Here is a 19286-nt window from a genome sequence, read left to right as displayed (position 1 = left end):
ATAAAATTGTAGATGATGTCAAATCTGTGTACTTGGAAAACGCAAGATGGCAGATGGGGTGGAAATTCCCGTTGTCAGACAGTTTAAACACTTATAGAAAACTTGTAAAAAACGCGCAATTTCTTCTTAGGGTCAAGATTACAGGGTGACTCTTGTTTATCCTCAAATAAATTTGAATATTTTTTGCATAAGATGAAACCTCTACTCAATATTAAAACTGAGACTGATTTATAACTTGTTGGGTTGAGGTATTACTATCTTAATGGTTTTATCCTCTCTAATTATGATGGCGCCTTCTGCTTACATTTAATTTTTTTTTTTCATAACTTCTGACCACCCTAATTTACAATAACATATCTCAGATATTCTTTAGTTTATCTTTTATAATATTTTCATCACTGACCACTAAATAATTTAAATTTGTTTCCTTCCATTTGGAGGGAAAAAAATCAAATTTTTAATGCTAAGCAACTTGCATACACTCTAGGGTAGCGGTTCCTAATTTATTTTACCTATGGAACCCTAAATGATAAAATTTTCTGCGGAACCCCAACTGATTAAATAAAATATATGAAGATAACTGTGAAGGCATAAGCCAATAAAATACTATTTTATTTTGAAAATTTAATTATAGAAATGAATTTTTTAAATTTTCTCATCGTTAATTATCCTAAATTAGATTTTAAGAGTCATGATGGATCTGGGGATAGAGTGTTTGCCTTCCAATGAGGTTGACCGTATTCGAATCCCAGCGATGGCTGGGTGATACGAATTCCGCATCCAGCTTGCACCGACCACAGTGTTGACATAAAATATCCTCAGTGGTAGACGGATCATGGGTTAGAGTCCCCTTGCCATCAGACTAACCATGGGAAATTTTCGTGGTTTTCCTCACCAAGTAACGCTAATGCGGGTTAGTTCCATTAAAAAATCCTCCACGAAGGCAAATTTTTCCCAATACTTGATCCATGAGTTTCTTTGCACTTTGAATTGGTTTTAAAATTTCAAGTCTAAGGCTTTGAACATTAGTTGCCGTAAAAAAAAAAAAAAAAAAAAAAAAAAAAAAAAACACCAAAAAGTGGGTCGGCTGTTTAACGACGGTTATAAAAAAATAGATTTTAAGTCCTACAGTTAAATTCACAGTCCGGGAACTTTATCTAGAATTGTACTGAATCTGCTTTCGATGAATATCCATAAGCTGAAAACAAAAAGAAAGCAGAATTACGGATTTCTTTAAAAGGAAATCTTAAAAAAAAAAAAAAAAATATAGCAGAATTATGGATTTCTTTAAAAGAAAATCTTTTAAAAAAAAAAGAAAAAAAAAGAGCCGTTATAAATGCTGAAAATGGTTAACAGAGAAACATGTTTCTTTATTTGTGAATTTAGTTATTTTATACTGATTAGAAAAGCTGTATAAGAAATACTAAAGCAATTTTTTATAAATTAATGTCCATTTCATAATTACTTCAATATACAATTATTACATATATTATTTATTTCGAAAAAAAATTGCTATTTCTTTTTTTATTGGCATTCTAAATTTTATTAATTTCGAAAACACAACCGAAATATTAAACAGACAACGGATTATTGATTTGAGTTAAATATAATTTAAAATTTCAAAACAAATACTGGTTGAAAAAAGGAACTTCTATCTCTCGGAACCCCTCGACCTTTACCACGGAGCCCTGGGATTCAGCAGGAACACTATTTGGGAACAGCTACTTTAGTGTATATTGGTACGGAAAATCTTTTCATACAATTTGATATTTCTTATGAATGTACTTACGTCATAACAAATAAAAAGATTTTAAAGAAATGCACTTAAAAAGCATTTGCACTAGAATTTAATAAGCGTTTTTACAAGACCTTACAACATAAATGCATGTTTTTCAAATTTTTAATGATGCCTGTGAATAATCCTAAGCAATACACTCCTAAAAAACCATGAAACTATGAATTACGATTTATATTACAAAAGTTTTATAATGGTTTTGTTTTTACAATAGTAATTTTTAGATGGATTAAGAGCAAAAGCAGCTACATATCTTTTTCCACATTTCTTATTTAAAACCATTTTGAACATAGGTGTTAAATTAAGTTCTGCAACAAAACTAGTCCTCTTAAAGTAGGGAAGTAGTTACTACAATTCCGAAGTAGTTTGTAGTCAAAAAAAGTAATTGTAGTTAACTACATTTGTAACAAAGTAGTTGCAGTAAACTACAAAAATAATGTAGTTTTTCCGACCATTGAGTTTTGAAGAATATCCATTTTTCTTAACACGCATTTCAATCGATTCAATTGAATACGCTCTTTGAACCATTTAAAACCATTTTGAACGTAGGTGTTAAATTAAGTTCTGCAGCAAAACTAGTCTTCTTAAAGTAGGGAAGTAGTTACTACAATTCCGAAGTAGTTTGTAGTCAAAAAAAGTGGTTGTAGTTAACTACATTTGTAACAAAGTAGTTGCAGTAAACTACAAAAATAATGTAGTTTTTCCGACCATTGAGTTTTGAAGAATATCCATTTTTCTTAACACGCATTTCAATCGATTCAATTGAATACGCTCTTTGAACCATTTAAAACCATTTTGAACGTAGGTGTTAAATTAAGTTCTGCAACAAAACTAGTCTTCTTACAGTAGGGAAGTAGTTACTACAATTCCGAAGTAGTTTGTAGTAAAAAAAAGTAGTTGTAGTTAACTACATTTGTAACAAAGTAGTTGCAGTAAACTACAAAAATAATGTAGTTTTTCCGACCATTGAGTTTTGAAGAATATCCATTTTTCTTAACACGCATTTCAATCGATTCAATCGAATACGCACTTTGAGTTATGTTTATTTCTCAAACATGTTTGCGTCTAAAATATAAATGCACCTACAAAAAACATTTTTTTCTCGATTCAGGACCTCTATTAAACAGTGTTAACGTAGGTTTAAGAAACCTGTTTGAAAATTTCTAACAGCCAAAATAAGAAAATTGTTTAATTATTATTTCAATCCGTGAATAGCAGACAAATAAATACCGACTAAATGAAGATTTATCTGCCGTGCAATTATCTTGGAATAAATAGATAAATGATAAGTAATCAGACTGTCAGGTAACTCATTATGAGAATTATAAATAAAAGTGTTTTACACATACAAAACACCCAGCGTCCTAACTTTCGCAATTATATGATCAATGCGCTGTCGATGGCTGATCATTATTTAAATTAGGGGTTAAAATAATATTGAACTCTAGGCCTTGAGATAATGCAAAAACATACTGCTAACCAAACAAAAGTACTTTATTCAGTTTATGAAACCTTTTAATGCTAAATACCTATGATTATTATCCATTAAAATGGAATAATAATTATTTTAAAATCACTTAAAAAGAACTTACAAATTGTAAAATGTAAACCATATTGATTAATAGTAAAAGGTATTTCATCTAATAATCAGATTTTTATAGACTAAGTTCAGGGCTCAAATGGTTAATTTGGCTTTGGAAATAGGTGTTTTTGTAAATAGGTGAGAGATGTTTAATTACCTTTTTCCTAACTCCATAATTGATTGTTTTAAATCTTTTGGTCATTTATAACTTGAAATAATAGCTTCATTACAACATGCAGTATTATGAAAAATACAAAGTTACGCAATTATTATAATAGATAATTCATTTATACCTTTTGTACCTAGAGAAATATTGAAAAAAAAATAACTAAAATTAATTAACTAACGCTTCTTTAAATGTTAATAAAATAATAATTGATTTCAATTAGTTTTTTGAAATCACTTTTGAAATTATTTGTATTTCTATCCATGTTTGACATTTTTTTTGGTATTGTTAATGAAACAAAACTGTGTTAATGATATGCAAAAAATTAATTACTTTTACTTTGGGATTCCGTAGAGTTCTCTTTCTACAACAATAGAAGATTAATTATGTTATTTTTATTGTTCGTGAAGTAAACGAATGTTTTGATCAACAAGTTAACCAAAACTCTAATCTACATATAAGTTAAATAAAACTTAATTCAACAACCAAGTTAAGAGAACTTCTAATTAACACGAACATTAAATTACTCGATGGCTATAATTTTATTTAACTAAAATTCTAATCATCAAGTAAACTAAAATTCTAATCAGCAAGCTAACTGAAAGTCTAAAAAAGTTAGTTAACTAAAATTCTTGTGAACAAGAGAGTTAAACTACTTGTTGAATAGAATTTATTTGATGATTAGAATAACAGTTTACTTACATTTTAATTAAAAATTTTAGTTTACTTACTTGTTGATTACAGTTAACTAAAATTTCAATCAGGAATATAAACTAAAATTATAATCAAATAATTACGAGGGTTGTTTTTTGAGTAAAAGCTGTTTTGTTGAGTACGCTAATAGGTGACCCGTGTGTCGCAACGAGTGTTTGTATCGTATCCTGGTATTTCTTGGGAACAACTGCGCTCAGTTGCAGCTGCGCACTGTGGGCCAGAAGACCATGATCTTTGGCCAAAAGTCAAAAATTAAATTTTCAACTAAAATATGTGTAGGTAGTTTTATTATAGTCCAAATTAAATATTCATAATCATTCCAAACATTATAATTTACTTTTTGGACCGACGAGAGTACAATGTAATGAAATATAGGCAATTTTTTTTTTTTTAAAAGTAACTTTTAAATTTTTATTTCAGAAAAATATATATAGGAATTTCACCTAACTGTTACATTTTTATCAGAGTAATTAGTCTGAAATTATAGTACAATTTTTCAATTTGTTGGATTAGTTAATACTCTTGACAAACTTATAGTTTATATCTTATCATTGGACATTTTACAATGTTTGAATGACTTTCGAAACTTAGTTCCAAAAAGTTCCACGAGGTAATTAGCTAAACTTTTTTTTCTTGTCGTCTTTGATGTTTCTTCTTTCAAAAAAACCTGTCCATTTTGCCCGTATTGCAAAGGTGGACTATATATACGGAAAAAAAAAATTATGTTTTTTTCATGTTTTCGCTTTATTTTGTTCGCGCTATTTTGTAATATTACTTCGGATATATAATTTGTTTTTCATTTTTAATATAAAATTACGAAAATTATTATATTTTCATTGCTATATTTAGTTATTTAAACGTACTATATTATTATTATTTTTTTTTTTTTTTGCTCGCCATATTTCATCCGCCATTTTGTTTTTTGTGTATTTTTAGTGTATTTCAAAATTTCAACTATAAATTCAATTTACCTGCACATAAAAACCCCTAAATAAGAACCCCAAATTTTGATTTTTTTTTTTATCGAAATACTAATTTTGAAACGAAACCTTGGATGCTGGCCCACTGTGCTGCGTAAGTAAACAGTACAGTCAGTTTTGTGTTTTTAAAATGTTCAAATTTAACAAATTGCCCGCGACACACGAGATACGGTCAGTAATGAGTTTTTAGTAGGCAAAAAACTTGCCTGCTGCATACATTCACTGGCAGATTTGTGAAATTACGATTTGTGAAGTAACGAAAATTCACTGCCATGCTGACAGGGAAGTTTGTTACTTTATGACAATGAGTCTCTCCGCAGCTCAGATCCCAGCTTTATTGCACTCTTTTGGTTGGGAAGTTTTGCCCCACTTCTCTCTACAGCCCAGACCTCGTGCCGAGTGATTTTTATATTTTCCAATACTTCAAACATGATTTTGGCGGCAATCACAACAACGATAACGAATACGTGAAAACGGCTGTGACCTCTTGGTTAACGGTTCAGAGGATAGAGAGCTCGACTCCTAATAAGGAGCCCCGGGTTCAAAACACAGCGATGGCTGGTCAGTAGGGGAAAATTGAGCGTTCAACCCCACTTTTTTTACTATGGGATGAGCGTTCAACCCCACTTTGGGTCGATGTCCTCTTTTACTCTAGTTCTATGGGATGAGCGTTCAACCCCACTTCGGATCGATGACCTCTTTTACTATAGTTCTATGGGATGAGAGCTACACCCCACTTCGGATCGATGACCTCTTGTCTACGAGATCCCCTCTTTAGATAAAGTTTCATCAAAAGGAAGATTTTTATTATCTCTTCTTTGGAAAGTGGAAGAATTATTTTTATTTTCGGGACATAGAAATTTTTCGCAAACTAGTATATTTTATTATGCTTTCAATATTTAAATTAATTTGTGAATTATTATTTTCTCAATTAAGCATTATAATTTCAATGATTTAATTTTAAAAATGAGCCTTCAAAGATTACATTTTTATTAATTTTATACTATATAACTAAAAATTCTAAACTAATTAAATAGTTTCATGATCAGAATGTTTATATTTAATTAGTTTTCTTCAGTGAGTTCGCTAATGTGAAGAGGAACGTTTTTTTCCCCAAGGACTTAGAAATTTTTCGCAAGCCAGTATATTTTTCCTATGTTTTTATTATTCAAATTAATGTGGGAATTATTATTTTCTCATTAAAGCATTATAAAAACATTAATTTAATTTCTAAATGAACCATTCCTTAGAGATTAAATTTTTACCAATTTTAAATGATATGTCTAATAATTCTAAACTGATGAAATAGTTTATTAGTCAGAATGCTTGTATTTAATTAGTCGAGATATAGTAAATATGTAATAATCATTCTAAGAGTTCTAAGTATATGTAATAATCATTCTAAGAGAATATGTAATAATCATTCTATATATAATCAGTTGAAGAAAATGGTTTAAAAGTTCGAAAAAACTTGATGAATTTGTCTACTCATTATCAGTTATAAAGTGTAATTATTATTCATTAATATTTTAATGAAAACTAATTAAGTCACTAAAACTCGTAATTCATATTTTAATGAAAATCCGTTAAAACTCGTTTGATTAAGGCAGTTCTTGGAAATGTCGATGAAATACTAGCGTCTTTATCATTAACCTAAGAAAATTAAGTAAACTCATATCGTCACTCTGAAACTGAAGTTTTCGATAACTATGTCTTGTTTTTAATCATCTGCGTTCCAAAACACTTCAGATTGGTTGTTAATTTGAAGTTAGAAAAATATTCAAAATGTTTGTACTTTGAAAATTTCCAATGTTATTGGTACTTGGAAAATTTCTGAAGTTCTTCGTACTTTGCATAACTTTCAAATTGTTTTGAGTTAGAAAAATTTAAAATTTTTTTGTACTTAGAAATACCCTGAAGCTGTGTGAACATATAAAATTATTTTAGTTGATTAATACGGTACCCTGGTAGTTATAAATTTTCATTAAGCTTGATGGGAATTTGAAAAACTTTAAATTCGGATGTATTGTTGGTAGAAAATTTCCGAAGTTGGTTGTGCTTTGAATTATTTTTAAATTGTTTTAACTCCAAAATATTTTCGAAATTTTTGTCCTTAGAAATATTTTGTAGTTTTGTAAACATGTAAATTTTTGAAGCTGGAAAAAATGCATTTAAAAAGTAGCAAAAGTTTACATTTTAAGTAATTTTCAACTTGCTCCGGCTTAGAAAAATTTTACAATTATATGTAATTGAAAAAATTCTGAAGCTCTTTGAACATAGAAAAGTATTTTAGTAGAAAAGAAACGCGTTTATTTAAAATCACAGAAGTTTAGTCACGGAAAAAATTCGAAACTGTTTCGGATTTTGTAAAATCTTCTAATAATCTGCAGTTTTCTTCAGTGAGTTGATCGCTAATGTGATGAGGAACGTTTTTTTTCCTCAGGAAATTTTTCGCAAGCTAGTATACTTTTCCTATGTTTTTATTATTTAAATTAATGTGTGAATTATTATTTTCTCATTAAAGCATTATAAAAACATTAATTTAATTTCTAAATGAACCATTCCTTAGAGATTAAATTTTTACCAATTTTAAATGATATGTCTAATAATTCTAAACTGATGAAATAGTTTATTAGTCAGAATGTTTGTATTTAATTAGCTGAGATAGTATATATGTAATAATCATTCTAAGAGATAACTATACATATTCAGTTGAATAAAATGGTTTATGTTTTCATTACTTAAATTAATGTTCGAATTATTATTTTCCCATTGAAGCATTATAATAACATTAGTTTAATTTCTAACTGAACCCTTCTTTAGAGATTACATTTTTACCAATTTTAAATGATATGTCTAATAATTCTAAACTGATGAAATAGTTTATTAGTCAGAATGTTTGTATTTAATTAGCTGAGATAGTATATATGTAATAATCATTCTAAGAGATAACTATACATATTCAGTTGAATAAAATGGTTTATGTTTTCATTACTTAAATTAATGTTCGAATTATTATTTTCCCATTGAAGCATTATAATAACATTAGTTTAATTTCTAACTGAACCCTTCTTTAGAGATTACATTTTTACCAATTTAAAATGATATGCCTACTAATTCTAAACTGATGAAATAGTTTATTAGTCAGAATGTTTGTATTTAATTAGTCGAGATATAGTAAATATGTAATAATCATTCTAAGAGATAACTATATATAATCAGTTGAAGAAAATGGTTTATGAGTTCGAAAGAACTTGATGAATTTGTCTACTCATTATCAGTTATATAGTGTAATTATTATTCATTAATATTTTAATGAAAACTCGTTAATTAAGTCACTAAAACTCGTAATTCATATTTTAATGAAAATCGGATAAGAGTTTGGTGTTAAAAAATGTTAGATTTGATTCGACTTTTCAAATAATTTGCACTTTTAAAAAATTCCGAAGTTGTTGGAACTAGAAAATTATTTTAGTTGGAAAAAACAAGTATACAAGAAGTAACAGAATATATTTTTTTTCCAAATTGTTTTGACTTTGAAGTTTTTTAAAATTATTTATACTTTGAAATTATTTTGAATCGGATCGTGTTAGAAATATTCTGGAGTTACATGTACATAAAATTGTTTTTAGTTTGCAAAAATGGCTATATATCTAGCAGCAGGTGTTTGGTCGTGGAAAAGTTTTTGTAATTTGGAAAATTTTCAATTTCTTGGTTTTAAAAAAATTCTGAAGTTGTTGGTATTTCTAAATTTCTGAAGTTTTTTAAGAACAGGTATATTAAGAATCGCAGATGTTGTAAGTAATACTGTCGTACTGTTTGTAAAAACTCTTTGTACTTTGAAGAATTCTGATGTTGTTGGAACTTAGAAAATTTCTCAAGTTGTTTGCTCCTTAAAAAATTTTAAAATTGTCTTGACTTTGAAAAATTTTAAAATTGTTCGTACTTTGAAAAATTTTTACATTTTTCGTACTTCGAAAAGTTTCGATGGGAAATTCTGATTTCTTGAAAATTCTGAATTCTTCTTGTTTTGTACTTAGAATTGTTTTTGAATTCTTTGAACATAGAAAACTATTTTAGTTGGGAAAAATGGGTCTATAAGAAGTTGCAGTATATTTAAAATTGTTTAGACTTCGAAAAATTTTCAAATTATTTATACTCTGAAAAATTCTTACTCTGCAGGTTTTAGAAATATTCTGAAATTGTTTGAACCTAGAAACCTTTTTTTAGTTTTTTTTTTAAAAAAAAACCCAGATAAATAAAGAGTCGCAAAAGTTTGAAGTCTGAAAAATTTTCAACTTGCTTAGATTTTGAAAAAATATTCAAATAGTTTATACTAAGGAAGATTTCTAAAGATGAGTGAAGTCTATAAAACGTTTCAAATTTTTGTACTTAAAAATATTCGTAAGTTGTTTAAATGTAGAGTTTTCTTTTCCTTTAAGTTGGAAAAAAAACGGATTTATAAGGAGTAGCAGGTGTTTGGACGAGGAAAAATTTTTGAACTGTTTCGACTTTTAAAAGTTGTCAAATATTTCGTGCTTTGATAAATTCTGAAACTTTTGATTTTAGAAAAACTCTGAAGATGTTTAGAATCAGGAAAATTCTGAAGTTCTGAAAAAACGGATAAATAAGGAGTCGCAGAAGTTTGAAGTTAGAAAAAGTTTAAACTTTTAATACTTTGAAAATTCTGATGTTTTAGGTATTTAGAAAATTCTGAAGTTGTTTGTACTTTGAAAAACTTTTCTTTTTTTTGTACCTAGAAATATTCTGAGGATATGTGAATTTGAAAATTTCTGAAGTTGGCAAAAAGAAAATGTATATAAGGAGTTGCAGAATTTTAAAATTAAAAACTTTTTTTAACGTGTTTCAACTTTGATAAATTTTCTAATTCTTTGTACTTTGAACAATTCTTAATCTGTTGGTTTTAGAAAAGTTCTGATGTTGTTTGAACACAGAAAATTTTCTGAATGTGAAAAAAACTGCTGTATAACGTATAGCAGAAGTTTGTTCTTTGAAAAATTTTCTAATGTTTTGTAATGAGAAAAACTCGGATATGTTCATTACTTAGAAAAATTCAGAAAATGTTTTACCTTTGAATAATTTTCAAATTCTTTTGGCTTTGAAAAATTTTCAAGTCGCTTGTATTTTGTTTAAACATAGAAATTTATCTATGTCGGAAAAAGCAGCTTTATTACGCCTAGCAGAAGTTTGGTCTCGGAAAAGTTTCAATATGTTTCAGCTTAGAACATTTTTCAAATTACTTGCACTTGTTGGTTCTAAAGTTGTTGGTACTTGAAAATTTTTTTAAATTGTTTTAAGTTAAAACATTTAAAAAATTTCGCTACCTAAAATTATAATGAAGTTGTTTGCACTTTGAATAATTTTAAATTGCCTTGACTTCGAAAAACTTTAAAATATTTTTTCTCCGAAATATTCCAAAATTGTTTGAATATAACACAATTTTTGAAGTTGGAAAAAATGGGTATATAGCGAGTCAAGATGTTCGGTCTAGGAAAATTTTTCAAATTGCTTCGATTTTTGAAAATTTTTTTGAATTGTACGTACTTTGAGAAATTATGAAACTCATGGTATTTTGAAAAATTCTAAAGTTATTTGTACCTAGAAATTTTTTTAATTTGTTTTGATTTAATTTTTTGGTGATACTTTTAATGTTTTTGGTACTTTTAAAAATTCTGAAGCAGTTTGTACTTTGAATAATTTTAAAGAGCTTTAAGATTTACAGAACTTTCAGACTGTCAGTACTTAGAATTATATCTTAAGTTGTGTGAACTTAGAAAAATATTTCGAACTATTTGGACTTTAAAATATTATGATATTCTTTGAACGTAGAAAACCTTTTAAGTTGGAAAAAATGGCTATATGCTGAGAGTAATCAGTAATACCTAACGAGTGGGGTTGAACTCTGATCCCTGCTAGGGAAGCGGATTGTAGCTCTTGAGTCATTTTCAAACTGTTTTGACTTTAAAAACGCTTTCGAACCATTTGTATTTAGAAATATTTTGCAAATGTTGATACACAGAAATTTATTGAAGTCGGAAAAAACAGTTATATAACGAGTAGCAGAAGTTTGGTCTTGAAATGACACTGAATAATTTTCAAATTAGCATATAAGAAGTCGCAGAAATATTTTCAAATTATTTTGTCATCAAAAAAATTTTCAAAGTGTTAGTACTTGAAAAAAAAAATTTCTGATGTTATTGGAACTTTGAAAATTTCTAAAGTTGTTTGTACTTTGAATAATTACAAATTATTTAGACTTTCGTAAACTTTCAAAACTTTTGTTCTTAGAAATAATCTGAAATCGTTTGACCTTACACAATTTTTGAAGTTGGAAAAATTAGCAGATAACGACTCATACTTGCTTAGGTCTAGGAAAATGTTTCAAATTGTTTCGATTTTAGAACAATTTTCGTAACTTATGTACTTTGAAAAAGTATGAAGCTGATGGTAGTTTGAAACATTCTGAAACTTTTTTTAATCAAAACAATGAAACAGCATTAAAAATGGAAACAGCTTCAGAATGTTTCAAACTACCATCAGCTTCATACTTTTTCAAAGTACATAAGTTACGAAAATTGTTCTAAAATCGAAACAATTTGAAACATTTTCCTAGACCTAAGCAAGTATGAGTCGTTATCTGCTAATTTTTCCAACTTCAAAAATTGTGTAAGGTCAAACGATTTCAGATTATTTCTAAGAACAAAAGTTTTGAAAGTTTACGAAAGTCTAAATAATTTGTAATTATTCAAAGTACAAACAACTTTAGAAATTTTCAAAGTTCCAATAACATCAGAAATTTTTTTTTTCAAGTACTAACACTTTGAAAATTTTTTTGATGACAAAATAATTTGAAAATATTTCTGCGACTTCTTATATGCTAATTTGAAAATTATTCAGTGTCATTTCAAGACCAAACTTCTGCTACTCGTTATATAACTGTTTTTTCCGACTTCAATAAATTTCTGTGTATCAACATTTGCAAAATATTTCTAAATACAAATGGTTCGAAAGCGTTTTTAAAGTCAAAACAGTTTGAAAATGACTCAAGAGCTACAATCCGCTTCCCTAGCAGGGATCAGAGTTCAACCCCACTCGTTAGGTATTACTGATTACTCTCAGCATATAGCCATTTTTTCCAACTTAAAAGGTTTTCTACGTTCAAAGAATATCATAATATTTTAAAGTCCAAATAGTTCGAAATATTTTTCTAAGTTCACACAACTTAAGATATAATTCTAAGTACTGACAGTCTGAAAGTTCTGTAAATCTTAAAGCTCTTTAAAATTATTCAAAGTACAAACTGCTTCAGAATTTTTAAAAGTACCAAAAACATTAAAAGTATCACCAAAAAATTAAATCAAAACAAATTAAAAAAATTTCTAGGTACAAATAACTTTAGAATTTTTCAAAATACCATGAGTTTCATAATTTCTCAAAGTACGTACAATTCAAAAAAATTTTCAAAAATCGAAGCAATTTGAAAAATTTTCCTAGACCGAACATCTTGACTCGCTATATACCCATTTTTTCCAACTTCAAAAATTGTGTTATATTCAAACAATTTTGGAATATTTCGGAGAAAAAATATTTTAAAGTTTTTCGAAGTCAAGGCAATTTAAAATTATTCAAAGTGCAAACAACTTCATTATAATTTTAGGTAGCGAAATTTTTTAAATGTTTTAACTTAAAACAATTTAAAAAAATTTTCAAGTACCAACAACTTTAGAACCAACAAGTGCAAGTAATTTGAAAAATGTTCTAAGCTGAAACATATTGAAACTTTTCCGAGACCAAACTTCTGCTAGGCGTAATAAAGCTGCTTTTTCCGACATAGATAAATTTCTATGTTTAAACAAAATACAAGCGACTTGAAAATTTTTCAAAGCCAAAAGAATTTGAAAATTATTCAAAGGTAAAACATTTTCTGAATTTTTCTAAGTAATGAACATATCCGAGTTTTTCTCATTACAAAACATTAGAAAATTTTTCAAAGAACAAACTTCTGCTATACGTTATACAGCAGTTTTTTTCACATTCAGAAAATTTTCTGTGTTCAAACAACATCAGAACTTTTCTAAAACCAACAGATTAAGAATTGTTCAAAGTACAAAGAATTAGAAAATTTATCAAAGTTGAAACACGTTAAAAAAAGTTTTTAATTTTAAAATTCTGCAACTCCTTATATACATTTTCTTTTTGCCAACTTCAGAAATTTTCAAATTCACATATCCTCAGAATATTTCTAGGTACAAAAAAAAAGAAAAGTTTTTCAAAGTACAAACAACTTCAGAATTTTCTAAATACCTAAAACATCAGAATTTTCAAAGTATTAAAAGTTTAAACTTTTTCTAACTTCAAACTTCTGCGACTCCTTATTTATCCGTTTTTTCAGAACTTCAGAATTTTCCTGATTCTAAACATCTTCAGAGTTTTTCTAAAATCAAAAGTTTCAGAATTTATCAAAGCACGAAATATTTGACAACTTTTAAAAGTCGAAACAGTTCAAAAATTTTTCCTCGTCCAAACACCTGCTACTCCTTATAAATCCGTTTTTTTTTCCAACTTAAAGGAAAAGAAAACTCTACATTTAAACAACTTACGAATATTTTTAAGTACAAAAATTTGAAACGTTTTATAGACTTCACTCATCTTTAGAAATCTTCCTTAGTATAAACTATTTGAATATTTTTTCAAAATCTAAGCAAGTTGAAAATTTTTCAGACTTCAAACTTTTGCGACTCTTTATTTATCTGGGTTTTTTTTTAAAAAAAAAACTAAAAAAAGGTTTCTAGGTTCAAACAATTTCAGAATATTTCTAAAACCTGCAGAGTAAGAATTTTTCAGAGTATAAATAATTTGAAAATTTTTCGAAGTCTAAACAATTTTAAATATACTGCAACTTCTTATAGACCCATTTTTCCCAACTAAAATAGTTTTCTATGTTCAAAGAATTCAAAAACAATTCTAAGTACAAAACAAGAAGAATTCAGAATTTTCAAGAAATCAGAATTTCCCATCGAAACTTTTCGAAGTACGAAAAATGTAAAAATTTTTCAAAGTACGAACAATTTTAAAATTTTTCAAAGTCAAGACAATTTTAAAATTTTTTAAGGAGCAAACAACTTGAGAAATTTTCTAAGTTCCAACAACATCAGAATTCTTCAAAGTACAAAGAGTTTTTACAAACAGTACGACAGTATTACTTACAACATCTGCGATTCTTAATATACCTGTTCTTAAAAAACTTCAGAAATTTAGAAATACCAACAACTTCAGAATTTTTTTAAAACCAAGAAATTGAAAATTTTCCAAATTACAAAAACTTTTCCACGACCAAACACCTGCTGCTAGATATATAGCCATTTTTGCAAACTAAAAACAATTTTATGTACATGTAACTCCAGAATATTTCTAACACGATCCGATTCAAAATAATTTCAAAGTATAAATAATTTTAAAAAACTTCAAAGTCAAAACAATTTGGAAAAAAAATATATTCTGTTACTTCTTGTATACTTGTTTTTTCCAACTAAAATAATTTTCTAGTTCCAACAACTTCGGAATTTTTTAAAAGTGCAAATTATTTGAAAAGTCGAATCAAATCTAACATTTTTTAACACCAAACTCTTATCCGATTTTCATTAAAATATGAATTACGAGTTTTAGTGACTTAATTAACGAGTTTTCATTAAAATATTAATGAATAATAATTACACTATATAACTGATAATGAGTAGACAAATTCATCAAGTTCTTTCGAACTCATAAACCATTTTCTTCAACTGATTATATATAGTTATCTCTTAGAATGATTATTACATATTTACTATATCTCGACTAATTAAATACAAACATTCTGACTAATAAACTATTTCATCAGTTTAGAATTAGTAGGCATATCATTTTAAATTGGTAAAAATGTAATCTCTAAAGAAGGGTTCAGTTAGAAATTAAACTAATGTTATTATAATGCTTCAATGGGAAAATAATAATTCGAACATTAATTTAAGTAATGAAAACATAAACCATTTTATTCAACTGAATATGTATAGTTATCTCTTAGAATGATTATTACATATATACTATCTCAGCTAATTAAATACAAACATTCTGACTAATAAACTATTTCATCAGTTTAGAATTATTAGACATATCATTTAAAATTGGTAAAAATGTAATCTCTAAAGAAGGGTTCAGTTAGAAATTAAACTAATGTTATTATAATGCTTCAATGGGAAAATAATAATTCGAACATTAATTTAAGTAATGAAAACATAAACCATTTTATTCAACTGAATATGTATAGTTATCTCTTAGAATGATTATTACATATATACTATCTCAGCTAATTAAATACAAACATTCTGACTAATAAACTATTTCATCAGTTTAGAATTATTAGACATATCATTTAAAATTGGTAAAAATTTAATCTCTAAGGAATGGTTCATTTAGAAATTAAATTAATGTTTTTATAATGCTTTAATGAGAAAATAATAATTCACACATTAATTTAAATAATAAAAACATAGGAAAAGTATACTAGCTTGCGAAAAATTTCCTGAGGAAAAAAAAACGTTCCTCATCACATTAGCGATCAACTCACTGAAGAAAACTGCAGATTATTAGAAGATTTTACAAAATCCGAAACAGTTTCGAATTTTTTCCGTGACTAAACTTCTGTGATTTTAAATAAACGCGTTTCTTTTCTACTAAAATACTTTTCTATGTTCAAAGAGCTTCAGAATTTTTTCAATTACATATAATTGTAAAATTTTTCTAAGCCGGAGCAAGTTGAAAATTACTTAAAATGTAAACTTTTGCTACTTTTTAAATGCATTTTTTCCAGCTTCAAAAATTTACGTGTTTACAAAACTACAAAATATTTCTAAGGACAAAAATTTCGAAAATATTTTGGAGTTAAAACAATTTAAAAATAATTCAAAGCACAACCAACTTCGGAAATTTTCTACCAACAATACATCCGAATTTAAAGTTTTTCAAATTCCCATCAAGCTTAATGAAAATTTATAACTACCAGGGTACCGTATTAATCAACTAAAATAATTTTATATGTTCACACAGCTTCAGGGTATTTCTAAGTACAAAAAAATTTTAAATTTTTCTAACTCAAAACAATTTGAAAGTTATGCAAAGTACGAAGAACTTCAGAAATTTTCCAAGTACCAATAACATTGGAAATTTTCAAAGTACAAACATTTTGAATATTTTTCTAACTTCAAATTAACAACCAATCTGAAGTGTTTTGGAACGCAGATGATTAAAAACAAGACATAGTTATCGAAAACTTCAGTTTCAGAGTGACGATATGAGTTTACTTAATTTTCTTAGGTTAATGATAAAGACGCTAGTATTTCATCGACATTTCCAAGAACTGCCTTAATCAAACGAGTTTTAACGGATTTTCATTAAAATATGAATTACGAGTTTTAGTGACTTAATTAGTTTTCATTAAAATATTAATGAATAATAATTACACTTTATAACTGATAATGAGTAGACAAATTCATCAAGTTTTTTCGAACTCTTAAACCATTTTCTTCAACTGATTATATATAGAATGATTATTACATATTCTCTTAGAATGATTATTACATATACTTAGAACTCTTAGAATGATTATTACATATTTACTATATCTCGACTAATTAAATACAAGCATTCTGACTAATAAACTATTTCATCAGTTTAGAATTATTAGACATATCATTTAAAATTGGTAAAAATTTAATCTCTAAGGAATGGTTCATTTAGAAATTAAATTAATGTTTTTATAATGCTTTAATGAGAAAATAATAATTCCCACATTAATTTGAATAATAAAAACATAGGAAAAATATACTGGCTTGCGAAAAATTTCTAAGTCCTTGGGGAAAAAAAACGTTCCTCTTCACATTAGCGAACTCACTGAAGAAAACTAATTAAATATAAACATTCTGATCATGAAACTATTTAATTAGTTTAGAATTTTTAGTTATATAGTATAAAATTAATAAAAATGTAATCTTTGAAGGCTCATTTTTAAAATTAAATCATTGAAATTATAATGCTTAATTGAGAAAATAATAATTCACAAATTAATTTAAATATTGAAAGCATAATAAAATATACTAGTTTGCGAAAAATTTCTATGTCCCGAAAATAAAAATAATTCTTCCACTTTCCAAAGAAGAGATAATAAAAATCTTCCTTTTGATGAAACTTTATCTAAAGAGGGGATCTCGTAGACAAGAGGTCATCGATCCGAAGTGGGGTGTAGCTCTCATCCCATAGAACTATAGTAAAAGAGGTCATCGATCCGAAGTGGGGTTGAACGCTCATCCCATAGAACTAGAGTAAAAGAGGACATCGACCCAAAGTGGGGTTGAACGCTCATCCCATAGTAAAAAAAGTGGGGTTGAACGCTCAATTTTCCCCTACTCAGGGTTATAGTGTACCCTACCACAGGAAATAATTATAGGTCAATTAGGGGGTACACAGAGTGACCCTAAAGTTTACTATGTATGCCTATGCGAAATAAAGTGTTCTGAGAAGCTAAAAATGAGGAAATAAGCGTTCTAAAATGCTTTAAAAATTCAAAGACATTTTTCTATGTTAACTAACGGCACGGTATCGGACCTTAATATTGACCTATAATTTTTAAATTGGACCAGGTATTATATTACAGGGTAATAGTGTACCCTACCACAGGAAATAATTATAGGTCAATTAGGGGGTACACAGAGTGACCCTAAAGTTTACTATGTATGCCTATGCGAAATAAAGTGTTCTGAGAAGCTAAAAATGAGGAAATAAGCGTTCTAAAATGCTTTAAAAATTCAAAGACATTTTTCTATGTTAACTAACGGCACGGTATCGGACCTTAATATTGACCTATAATTTTTAAATTGAACCACGTATTATATTACAGGGTAATAGTGTACCCTACCACAGGATATAATTATAGGTCAATTAGGGGGTACACTATGTATATTTTAAATAGTGCATTAAAACAAGGAAATACGAAGACACTTTTCTATGTTAACTAACGGCACGGTATAGGACCTTAATATTGACCTATAATTTTTAAATTGGACCACGTATTATATTACAGGGTAATAGTGTACCCTACCACAGGAAATAATTATAGGTCATTTAGGGGGTACACAGCGTGACCCTAAATTTTACTATGTATGCCTATGCGAAATAGAGTGTTCTGAGATGCTTAAAAAGAAGAAATAAGCGTTCTAAAATGCTTTAAAAATTCAAAGACATCTTCCAATGGTTAACTAACGCAAGGCGCAATATCAGACCTTAATATTGACCCATAATATTTAAATTGGACCAGGTATTATATTACAGGGTAATAGTGTACCCTACCACAGAAAATAATTATAGGTCAATTAGGGGGTACACTATGTATATTTTAAATAGTGCATTAAAACAAGGAAATACGAAGACACTTTTCTATGTTAACTAACGGCACGGTATCGGACCTTAATATTGACCTATAATTTTTAAATTGGACCACGTATTATATTACAGGGTTATAGTGTACCCTACCACAGGAAATAATTATAGGTCAATTAGGGGGTACGCAGAGTGACCCTAAAGCTTACTATATATGCCTATGCGAAATAGAGTGTTCTGAGATGCTTAAAATGAAGAAATAAGCGTTCTAAAATGCTTTAAAAATTCAAAAACATCTTTCAATGGTTAACTGACGCAAGGCGCAATATCAGACCTTAATATTGACCCATAATATTTAAATTGGACCAGGTATTATATTACAGGGTAATAGTGTACCCTAATACAGGAAATAATTATAGGTCAATTAGGGGGTACACTATGTATATTTTAAATAGTGCATTAAAACAAGGAAATACGAAGACACTTTTCTATGTTAACTAACGGCACGGTATCGGACCTTAATATTGACCTATAATTTTTAAACTGGACCACGTATTATATTACAGGGTTATAGTGTACCCTAAAACAGGAAATAATTATAGGTCAATTAGGGGGTAC

Source organism: Parasteatoda tepidariorum, unplaced genomic scaffold (assembly GCF_982258835.1).
Source record: "Parasteatoda tepidariorum strain Cologne lab strain unplaced genomic scaffold, Ptep-v5.0 scaffold_12, whole genome shotgun sequence".
Classification (NCBI taxonomy): domain Eukaryota; kingdom Metazoa; phylum Arthropoda; class Arachnida; order Araneae; family Theridiidae; genus Parasteatoda; species Parasteatoda tepidariorum.
This window is presented reverse-complemented; position numbering follows the sequence as displayed.